Consider the following 12333-nt stretch of genomic DNA (forward strand, 5'->3'; position numbering starts at 1 on the left):
ATACGTTTAAGGAAAACATCCACTACTGTACACTGTACTTGGATGATATTTTTATTATTTTTGATGGTTACACCGAAGACATTCTAAAATTTGTAAAATACTTGAATGATTCTACACAATTTTTGGTTTTCACTTACAACATTGTTATAGATCGTGTGCACACCTTGATGTAGAATTATATAAGGACAAGGGCCATAAAATGTATAAGGCTAAGATCCATAAGAAACCAACTTACTCCAATTCCTTCCTTCATTATTCTGGTAGTCACCCACAACAACAGAAGAGATCTGTTGTGAAAAGTCAACTGGTGAGGGCAGCCCGTATGGTGTCGGAGGACATTGAGTTCTTTGACGAATGTCAAACTTTGTGTGACATGTTTTTGAAACAGGGGTACCCCTTACAATCGACAGATGAATTAGTGAATGAAGTGAAATGGAAGAGGGCAAAGAGGGTTTTCAGTCCTATCCTGACACAAAGGAGAAGCCCTGACAGAATCGCTGACTCAGCTAGAAGTGACACCCAACATGAAAGGGGAAATGTTTTTAATATCACATTTATTACACCGTTTAGTTTGGATGCTGCCATTATTAGACAAATTTTGAATAAAAATTGGAATTTAACTTTTTCTGATGATGATTTGAAACATATTGTAGGGTTAAAGCCCAGGATTACATACAAGAGGGGATCCAATTTGAAAATCCTGCTGGAGAAGGGAAGGACCACAACAGTGAGGGCACCCGTGATGTTCAAATGTGAAAATTGTCCATATTGTAGATTTTTGGGGGTGGAAACAACTTTTAATATTAGAGGAAAAAGGTATTCTTGTAATAAAAGGTTTAATTGTGGTTCCAAAAGCGTAGTTTATTTAGCCACCTGTAAACTGTGTTCTTGTTTTTATGTCGGTAAAACTGACCATAAGTTGAAGGATAGGGTATATCAGCACATATATAGTAATAAAAAACAAATGATGGAGAATGCATTAGCTAAGCATGTACATGAATACCCTGACCACAACTTTTGTTTTAGGGTTATTGACCAAGTTGAACAAGACCCTCGGGGAGGACTGCTTTATTTAAAATTAGAATTACAGGAATTATTGTGGCAAATAAGATTAAATGTTTATAGCCAACCAGGTCTAAATAATGTATGCTCATTAGCCTGCATCTTAAAATTAAGAAGTCTACAAAGGTAGTGACATTCTTTTATATGGATTCACATATATATTTTTGTGTGCTATTTGATTTATATTATTAATCTATTTAATTTTATTATGATATTTAAAAATCTATTTAGGTTTATTGTTTTATTAGCCTTGTTGTTTGTTGACTGTTTTAAGGAATTTTTTAGTATGTAATTAGTGGGTCATGTGACTTACTGATCTATTTCAATGGAATTTTTTGGATATGTGAATTGTCTGATGAAGTTTTGTTCACTGAAGCAAGACAAAAGAGCTTACTTCACTTGTTTTTTGGGGCAATTAAAACCCTTTGTGGAGTTTTTTAACTTACTATTACCTTTGGTCTTTAATTTTGGATGTGCCCAAAGTTAGATTTGGAGAAGATTTCATGGTGGTTATCTTTGTGGGGTGGTGGGAGGGATGTGGATTTCCAATGTGATTAGTCAGAGTTAGTAACTAACCAGGGAGGAGTTGACTATTGGTGTAGAGCAACATTCCCCCATGTTAGTAATGACCAGGTCAAGGATGTGGATACCTCTAGTGGGAGTAAGAGCGAGCTTGTCCAGGGCATTGGAATCAATGAATCCCAGAAAGTATTGGCCAAGTGTATTGGTACATGAGTAGTTTTTCCAGTTAATGGTGGGGTAGTTGATGTCGGCCAGTATGCAAGTGTTAGGTTGGAACCTAATATTTCCCAGGGTGCTTAGGAATGGGGAGTGTGAGTCTTGGGCCATGTTTGTGGACCTACAGCAGCCTATGACCTGTATTGTTGTCTTAGCCAATGTTAACTGCACCTGAAGTATCTCAGATATTATGTTGTGCTAACAGTCTGGAGGTGTGCGCATCCATTATGAATATTGAAACACCACCACCCTTACAGCTGTAGTCCAACTTCCGGGCCACATAGGTGTGGAATGAGTGATAGCCTGGTAGTGCAGGTGTGATTCCTGCTGTCTTGAAACATTTCCCTGTTACAGCACAAATGCTGATATTCTCCAGTTTAAGGATTGCTTTGAGTGAGTGCATTTTTACATGTAGACCTCTAGTGTTGAGCAGCATGTTTGTAGCTGTTACAGTGGTAATGTGGTCTTTGGAACACTGCCTAAAAAAGCCACTATAGGGGTAGCAAGAGCTGTGGCCAGTATCTTGAAGCCCAGGGGTGACAAATGCAAGGCATCTATGGCAAAGGATCACGGTCTGTCAAACATGTCATCCCAGGCGCACAGATAGTGGAACTCCTTAATATGATACCAGAGATGTAGCCAATTGTTGAGAGCAATCATTTTCAGATTGTACTGTGGTATCAGTCTGAGTGATGGTAGGATGCTGCTCAGGGATAGGATCATACCCATCTGGGCTACATAGTTGGTGGGCTCCTCCATGTCTGTTTCCATATAGTCCAGGGAGGTACGTCTTATGACATTCACGCCCACATGTACAATGACAGAGTCATATGTGTACCTGTTGTTGGGGGACCTCAGTGTGTGTGTTATGTGGCGGATCCTGGTGCCAACAGCCAGCTGACTGTCACTTTCTCCTTTTTTGACCTAGTGAGTGGGACATCACTGTTCCGCACTATCAAGTCAACTATGCCTATTGTTTTGGCCATGCTGTTTTGCCTTAGGCACTTTAGTTGCGTGGCACACTGTTTAGGAGACATATGTGTCTTGTGATTAGTGTTGTGTGGCGGTGGTGGAGTGCATGTCCACCTTGTTCGTCCCTGCTATTTGTGCAGCTTTTCATTGAGAGCCACCGCAAAGGTGGGTGTGTGGTTTGTGTTTTTATATGAAGGCAATGCTGGTGTGTGTTCTGGAGGGCTATGTGTTCCATGTAGTGTGGTGCAAATGTTAACCATCTCCTCTTGACCAAATATTCTGGTCTTGGCTGGGGAATGTGTGGCTTCCAATTTGGATGTATAGGTGCATCTCTTGCAAGTCTGAGTGTAGAGAGGTAAGAGGTGAGGGTTGTCAGGTTCATGAGGCAGTTGCGACATTGCCTCAGGATGGCCAAGTTCAGCAGGTTAATAGGTGAAAGCACAGGGAACTGACATGTAGACATGCCTGGAGGGGTGGCCATTAATAATAATTACTGAAGTTGTTTCTTCATAGAACGCTTAGTGCTGTTAGCACATTTGTGTGGTAAAATACTTGCTATAAAACATCTGGTAAAGTGCTAAAGTAATATGCTATTAAAAGTGCAGGAGAGGAGAGAACTAGCATATCTAAGTGACACATTGAAGAACAGACTTGGGCAACACTCAGAAGCTAACATGCAGTCCTGGATACAGCAATTCTGTATCTGGAGTAGACTAGTTACAGGAAAGGTAACTAACTAGTATGATTTTAATAGCTAAATATCTGGTATATTATATGTGTCTGCATATAGTGTAGCTGGTGTACAATGGATGTGTGAGTGCATATTACATGTCCAACCACCCATGTATACACATATGTCCCATACAGTATACTCACACCCCTTTCTACTGTAATTACAGCACATATAGGCATGCTATGTAAAGGAAATAATATACACCTGGCCTGCAACAAAATATACAGCCCTTGCAGGTCTTCAACCCAGGAACCTGTACACAATAGTCAAAGCATATAACCACTAAGCAATCTGAGCTGCACTATTTTATATGTTCTCAACCATAGTATGCAGTGCAATTGGTTTATCATAAGAAAGGAAGACTGTGGAATCAGTAATGATTTAGTTATCAATAACCTGCAGCACTCTCAGAGCCAAGAGCACCTTAGTATATTCTGGATCATGTCAGATGAAGTGGGGGGACCAGTCTATGGACATACAAATACATTGGTAATGATACAAAGGGACCCATGCCACTGACATCTGCTGCCCCTCCCTCACACAGTACAACTAATAAGTACACAGTACTCTGCTACAAAATCAGGATACAACATACACAATGGTCAGACATACACTGACCTCTTAGCAAAATAACTAAAGTGACTGAGAATAGTAAAACAACAGACAACCAGCTATCTATGCACACAAATGTTTTACTGTGTTTTGCCGTTAGGTATTATAACATTACAAAACATAAGTGCCTGAAATACACAAAGCAATTGACAATTAATTACGTATGTTCTTAAACAGCCTCATTTAAACTCCTCAGTTAACCCCCTAGGGGATACAGTATCAAATGATACAAAGTAAACTGATTCTTTACGTACCAATGGTTCTAAGTGTTTGATGAAACTGGGAAAAAGACCTTTTCCAAAAAAGTACATTGTAACCCACTATAGTCCCCATGATGAAATGTATGACAAGTAACAGCTACAGAATGTTTGTCCATGAAATAACTAATATCTCTCACATGTTCTAACAGACTGATTCTAAGCCATGTCCTACTATTCTGCAGGCCCACCTCTTCACTGTACAGGGTTCTACATGCTGTCCAGCCTTTGCACTCACTGGGATGATAGCAGGAATGTCAGCACTAAATACTGATAAGCCATACCTATCAACCTTCTACTGCATGACAACTGGACAAACCCTGTCATATAAGTGGAGGTCAGAGGTCCAAACACAGGACCATATTTGATATATTGCTGTTATATGCTGAGAAAGTTGCTGGTGTTACAGGGTTGGTTGCAACATTTTTATTCTGAGGGATATAAAGTCAGAAACACATATGGATGTTGCCATTTACTGGCAGCAATGACTGGAGTATGCCACTGATTTTCCAAGGACAACACCTGTCTGGGTAACACACACAATATAACAGGCAAACCTCTGGCCATTATGTGGATAGGCCTACAGTTCAGAGCTATGCAGACACATAACTTTGCCAGACTGACATCCATGCAGAAGGAACATGTACACACAAAGCCTGTAAAACTAGCAGCATTCACACCATATAACAGCAATACTCACATTTAGTCCCTAAGTCTGTAACCTTCTCCACCATTTAGTTGGTCTGTCTCCACAAGTCTTGTTGTAAGAGTTATTCCCACCTGCTGTGTGTAACACACAGTAGCCATACACCTCCAGAATGTGTTCCTCACAGCCAAGCCAAAGGGACAATGCCCACATTAAGTACTCAGTTATAGGAGTGTGTTGCCATGACATTGGCTATTGGAAGAACTACCCAGCTGCTCTGCATGCAATTAGCAAGTGGGGAGCATCACTTGGTGCACAGGCCCTCACCTGGTCAAGAACATTACCTACAAAGGGCATGCAGATACCTATTCCAAACATATGTCTACCAGTACTCCACATTGGTAAACAGAAAGACGTGGAGCAACCTGCTGATACAACCCAGTGCAGTGTGAAACAATAAAATGGTATGCAAAACAAGTCAGCATATAAGTGAATGTGATATGTGTTTTCTAATAATGGGAAATAGGATTTTGACAGATTTATGTCTGAGCGAGACTTGCTGTAGTGATGACCTGCTAAACAGCACCTATGGCCATAGCATCTGCCTCTCTCTCCTGTGACATAGAACACAGCTCAGGACCCTAACTCACCCCTGGAAAGGACAGCTCACACATGACAAACAATGGAGTCTCTGTCAAACACTACTGACTGAGCCACTGCTAAGCCAGCTACAGGGATATTGTACATATCCATATGCTACTTGTGAATATGAGTATGATACACATTTGTAGTGTAAATCTAAGAGAACTATATAGTGTGTATACACCTTCCATAGCCAGAGAGCTGGCAGATTCCACACATGTGGATGAACAGGGGTGCTCATAGGTGGGCTGCTGCCCATCATGGTCCTGCCACAGCAGGTGTCACCAGACACATGTTTTGGATTGTCATGGAGGCACAGGCACATGTCAAATCTAACATTGGACATATTCTCAGGGTCATAAATGCAACTCTCCATTCTATGTGTGGCAACATCCTTGATCTTGGAGATGCCCACAGTTATTATGCTGAGGTCAGAGATAGACTGTTGGGTGAGATGGTGGCAATCAACTGTAGGATGTCTGTGCCACAGCATGTGGTGGGAGTTAGGCATCAGCCATGTGGACATAGGACAGCACATGTGCTGAGAGTACAATGGTGTAAAACTGCAAACCATGGCCACATTTGTCACTCAAATGCACGCAGTCAGAATACTGAGCTCACACATACAAACATACACACTTGGCACAACTGAGATTAGAACCACTACCTACCTAGGTCTTGCTATTTAAGTGTGCTGCATTTATTGCACATGCCATGGAGAAAGTAGAGTAAAGTGTGCTTCACGGTCCCTCTAAGGTGAACAACATTCACTGGCCTTGCATAGTATGGCAATGGGAGATGTCCTAAGTGAGAATGGCCAGGAAATACTCTCAGCTACAGAAATATACACAATGACTAACACAGATATAGCCATACACATATTTGCCATATCTTCAGTTAGCAGCCCTGCCTATCTCATCATTCAGTCCATAATGTTACAGAATTTTGGCACACAGCACATGCCTTATTGGGCTGAAGAATGTCATAAAATTCTCATTCTTTAACCCTAAATCACCAATCTGCCTCCCAAATCCTAAAACCTCTGATAACTCACTAAACCTAAAACTAAATCCCCCTCCATAAACCAAAATTCTTTGTTTGTTTCCTAACTCTGAACTCTCTTCCTACTACCTAATCCTAAAACTCCCCTCTAGCTCCATAACCCTAAATCTCCCTTCCTTTTTCCTAGCTATAAAACTTGTCTCCCATTCCCTAATCTGAAAACTACTTTCCCATTCCTTAACCCTAAAACATGCTCTTCACTCCCTAACCATAACACCCCCTCCATAAACCTACATCCACTTCCCCATCACTACCCTAACCTTCACTCTGTCCCCCTCCCACTCTCTCCCTTCAGCTACTGCATATTCCTTGCTCAAACTCAACTAATGGAATTGGGTCAAGTGCAGCAGCTGCTTGCCAGAACTCATATCCGAGTTCTAGAAAGAGTGGCAGCCTGGGGTGCTACATGATGCTCAAGCCCCTGACTTCAAGGGAGTGGACTTTGAGTACTTAGGACTTGAGTATTTGTAGTAGAAACATGATTACATAAATTATGCTGGACAGTACCTGTACTGCAAGAGGTTAAAATGAGTGGCACATCTCATAATGGATGACTACAGAGATGTATGGCCATACATGACTATGTGGAATCCATTGGTTCATTTAAGGCCAAACTTCACTACAGAGCTATTGAGGCACCAACACAAAGATCCTGCCTTATTTCTGTTTTTGTTATTATTATTATTATTATTATTATTATTAGTTTACTATCAATATTTCGCCGTGCAGTTGCCCGGCTATGAAGTATTCGAACAACATATGTTCGAACACTTCATAGTTCGGCAGGTTATGTGAGCGAACGTTATAATTGCGAATGGACTGTACAGTCGCAATTATAACGTTTGCTCATGTAAGGGGATCACGGTACAGTGCGGTTAGGGAAATACACCCCTTTCCTCACTGTAGTGCGATCTCGGAGTTGGAATATTAAGTTAGGGGGGTGTGGGGGGCACAGGGGAGCTTTCCCCCCTGCATAGATGTGAGTTTAGGCTAGTTAGGTAGGGAGTTAGGGGAAGGGTGGGAGTGCTGTTAATTGTCAAAAATGTCGCGAGCGACATTTTCGACAATTAACAGCTGTTTTCGACATTAGGTACATACGGAAATGTTTATTTCCGATGTTAAAATTCGAACTTTCATACACTTTTTTTTTTTTTCGATTTTTTGATAGTAAACCATTATTATCATTATTATTATTATTATTATAATATAAGCTGTTGTTACCATGTTTCTCATACTGATCTTCTAGATGTCTCTGGCACCTTAACATTTATTTAACAGACATGCCCAAGATATTCATGGCCTAAAAGGACAGTAGATTTATTTTTCTGCACAGATTTATTCAGAATAAAATGAGAGAGACAAAATAATTTTCTCTGATCACATATAGCATAATGGTGTCACTAGTCTTGTTTCCTCATATAGTCCATATTATATTCATTTTTCCTACGTGGACAATGCTCTAAATGTAGGATACATAAACAAAGCTATTCCAACCATGTCATGTAACAACTCCACTGTTGAAACTGATGTACTTTTTTATTTGTCATCTACTAATCTCCATGAGATTGTTAGTTTGACAGTCTAATAATATGGGTCCCCCTTCAAAACATCTAAAACCCATAACATCTAATTTCATAACATTGAGACCAGAACATCTAAAACACAAAACATCTAAAACCCATAACATCAAATTTCATAACATCTAACACTACAAATCGCATGAAAATAACATCCCCTCCACATATAACGACAGCAAACTACCAAACACACTTTTTACTACATTTCTGCAGGGAGACTTGATACAGTGGGGTTAGGAAATTAACTTTTTCCCCACTATAGTGCAATCTTGGAGTTGGTATATTTAATTTACGAGGGGTGTGGGGGGTGCAGGTGGGTTTGCCCCCCCCCCCGCAGAAATGTAGTAAAATGTGTGTTTGGTAGTTTGGTGTCGTTATATGTGGAGGGGATGTTATTTTCTTATGATTTGTAGTGTTAGATGTTATGAAATTCGATGTTATGGGTTTTAGATGTTTTGGGTTTTAGATGTTCTGGTCTCAATGTTATGAAATTAGATGTTTTGAAGTAGACCCAGTAATATATATGACTACCAGGATAGCATTTGTATCGTTTATATGTGATGTTTTTTTTTCAGCTCTTGTATAACTGAAGACAATCAGGAAATGATGTTATTAGGTTAGGTTATGTGGTCAAGAATTATGCCTAGCAGAGACACAACTGTTTATTCCATTTTATTTTATTCAGGGTCTATGCACTGGATCTGTTAAAGAACACTAGTTATATAGTTATCATGTAAACAAATACAGTTAACTAGAAGAATCATTTTTGAGGGGATGGTTGGGAATAGAATGACAAAACGGGGAAAACCTTAATACTGGAAACACTGAACCTTCTGGTTAACACTCTGGGGTGATAGAGCATTTGTACGGTTTCTTTCCAAACAAAGGAAATTATTTACTTCTTTAATAGTATAATTTGTAATAGTCATGGCTGAGTAATTATCAGTAATGCCCCTGAAAAAAAATTATCTTGACTGATCCTAATTATGTGATTTCTAATACAGGAAAAATTATACATATCAAGGCAATATCAAGTTAAAACATGTATAGGTTCACAGGCAAGGAAACATCTGAGAAGCTCTTCTGCATCACCCGCTATTGATGGATTTGTGACTAATAGCATCCCTCATTAAGTATTTTATCCTCATACACTCCATGTGAAAATTTGCAGTCACCCATTCAGCTATCTATACTGGCTTTGGTCATACATTATGTTTAAAATAGAAGACTGCCAGCAGAGATAAATGTCAAAAGCAGCCTTGTCATTTGTGACTTCAGCTGCATTGCGAATACAATCACCTTGTCATTTTTTCTTTTTTTTTGTCATCCCAGTAATATTGTTACAATTTACTGTCTTAGAAGTTAAATCAGAATTAAACTTGATAAACATACATATACACTGTTAAAAAAACTTACAATATCAAGGCAAACTCTAGTCCATCTACCATATAAAGTTGATATGACCACAGAAAGATATAGTATCATGTATTTCTGCAGGTGTGGCAGTTTTTAAGAATGAGCATCCACTGCAAAAGGAAACTGGCTAATGCATGAAACAGGAATATTCCTTAGGAGTCATTTCCTGACACTTGAGCAACAGGAAGACGGACATAAGCAATGGAGGGTGTGGTGGAAAATTTAGGTCAATGACACAGAGACAAGACCATGTAAATGGGAAAGAAAAAGAAGAGGACTGCTTTTTTTAACTGATGCAGACCCTCTATATATTAAGAAATAGAAACCAGGCTGCATCAATGCACATACACTCAAAAATATATTTAAGCATACACGTGTGTGTTGTAATTTCTGTATAACAACTCTTAATCTCTACCAAAGCATCAATATAATTTTACATTGTATATTTGAAAAAAAACATCTATATATTAGATTTACAAACTGAAAATCTATGCCACTTGATCAGGTTTGGCTACTGGTTTTGTGAAAAGGAAGAGTTGCTCTACAGTTTCAATCCCTTACCCAGCTTGTACAGTGAATAATGCACATGTGAAGTATTGCACTCACTGCCATATGAAAATGTTCAGTATAAGAACATATTCAGGCATCTGTAAGTCCATAAATGGTTACACACACATTTATATTTTTGCACTTTCATTTGCTACCTATTTTTGTTCACTTCTGGTCTGATTTACATACCTGCTCACTTCTTATATGCTTCTCCTAGTCTCAGCAAATATGTTGTCTTTTGCACTGTATGGATTTGTAAATGCTCCCATATAACATATAATTTATAAATGATAACCTACCCTTCAACACTGTTTATCTCCTTCACAAAGTCTATTTTTTCATATAGTAAGTTCTTCATTATAGCTTTGGAATAGCTGAGCTAGTTATAACAAGGTACATAACATTTGTTACATATCATATCAAGAACCAAATTATTCCATTTTACCCAAGATGTTTACTATCATATATAATGTATTATTGTTTTTTACAAATGCTTCAATAAAAAGATAATACCTATGGAAAAATGAATGTAAGTGTAAAATATATTTCCATTATTGTTTTGCTTGCAAATTAGAAAGAGATATTCCCTGGGCTTCAATAAACTTCCTTTAGGCTTCACACAAAGCCTACACAGAGTTAACCTGCATGTGCAGTGATGTGCAGTGAGAAGCAGAGCTCATTACATATTCATGCTGCGCACTGCATTTAAACATTAATAAGTGAGGTGGAAACCATGTAAGCAAACATGCATAGCAATCCTGTGTAAGTCAGAACACTGAAGGTCCAAAGTTTTGTGCGGAATGCAACACTGATCGCCAGGGCTTAACAGACAATAGTTTTCATAGCTCTCAATCTCTTAGTGCAAGACTTCTGGACAAAGGCCAAAATAATGGGGGACAGTGACCCAGAAATAGGGACAGATATAGCACATTTGATGCTTAGAAATCTGCTAGAATAACAAGGGGTCTGTGTGAAGATATATTTTCTGAAGGATTTGAAGTCTAAAACTCAAATCTATGTAATTATTGAGTCGCATCAGTCATGACATCATCCCAGTGATATGGGAGAAAACCGTAAATATAATAAGGAATTCACCAAAAGATATATAAGGCAAAAATTGGATAGTCTATGAAAATCTGGAGATTTGAAAGATTTGATAGTTAAGTATATGGTCCAAACACAGTACAGGATGGTGTGTACAGTGTAGACTATTGTGAAACCCCATTCCTGTCATTTTGTACTGAAGTTGTATAAATGATCTGTAAGGGTACATGGACTTCCATGTCAAATAAACACTCAGGGGAAGTGTGTGTATGACTAGGAACACACAGATGATTTATAGGAATTAACTCAGGGAAAGAGGACAGGTGAAACAACTTAATCTACAGCAAATGAGGGCATGTCAGTGGAAGACAGTTGTAGCAGCAGCTCCAATCACATATCAGTATTGTACAGTAGGGACTGCACAGTGAAAATGTGTATTATATGACTGTAACACAAGGTTGGTGACAACAATGAGGAAGATATCTGTGTGAGATAAGCATCCTTACATGAACAATGCAGAGGACATCTATCAGGGATGTTACATACAACTGGGGTAGGTTGCATATTGTGAAGCTGTACAAACTGATTTGCCTGAATATGAAAGTAATCTCAGAAGAGGTCTCCAGCAAGTGGGACACAGGTAAAGGCTCATTGACAACATTAAAAGAAACAGTCACAATCATGGACAATATCAGAATAATACCACTGGTAATCCCATGTCTCTGATATATCATATGTGATTTAGAGTGATCAGAGATCATGCTGCACAAACACACCTGTACAACTATTATGACATCAACATTCTATGAGGGTACTCGTGCATACTGTCCTGGCACTGTAACATCTGCTGAAGGTGTTAGGAGGGACACTGCTATCATAGCCAGCCTTAGGCATAGGCCAAATATGTGGCCACCTAAGGCACTGCTCTAGCAGGGCCATTTATCCAGTAATCTGTATAGAGTAGGTAGATCAGGATGGGGGTGCCAGTTGATGTAGGGGGATGCTGTGGATTCCTTTTGTCTA

The 12333-nt window shown here is 39.2% G+C and overlaps 1 protein-coding gene across 2 annotated transcripts in view; it reads left to right on the plus strand.

Annotated features, from left to right (window-relative positions):
* Positions 1-12333, plus strand: part of EDNRA (endothelin receptor type A) — a 1533935-nt gene that overhangs the window by 681099 nt on the left and 840503 nt on the right. The window lies entirely within an intron of this gene.

Source organism: Protopterus annectens, chromosome 2.part1, assembly GCF_019279795.1.
Source record: "Protopterus annectens isolate FY-2018-M chromosome 2.part1, PAN1.0, whole genome shotgun sequence".
NCBI lineage: Eukaryota > Metazoa > Chordata > Ceratodontiformes > Protopteridae > Protopterus > Protopterus annectens.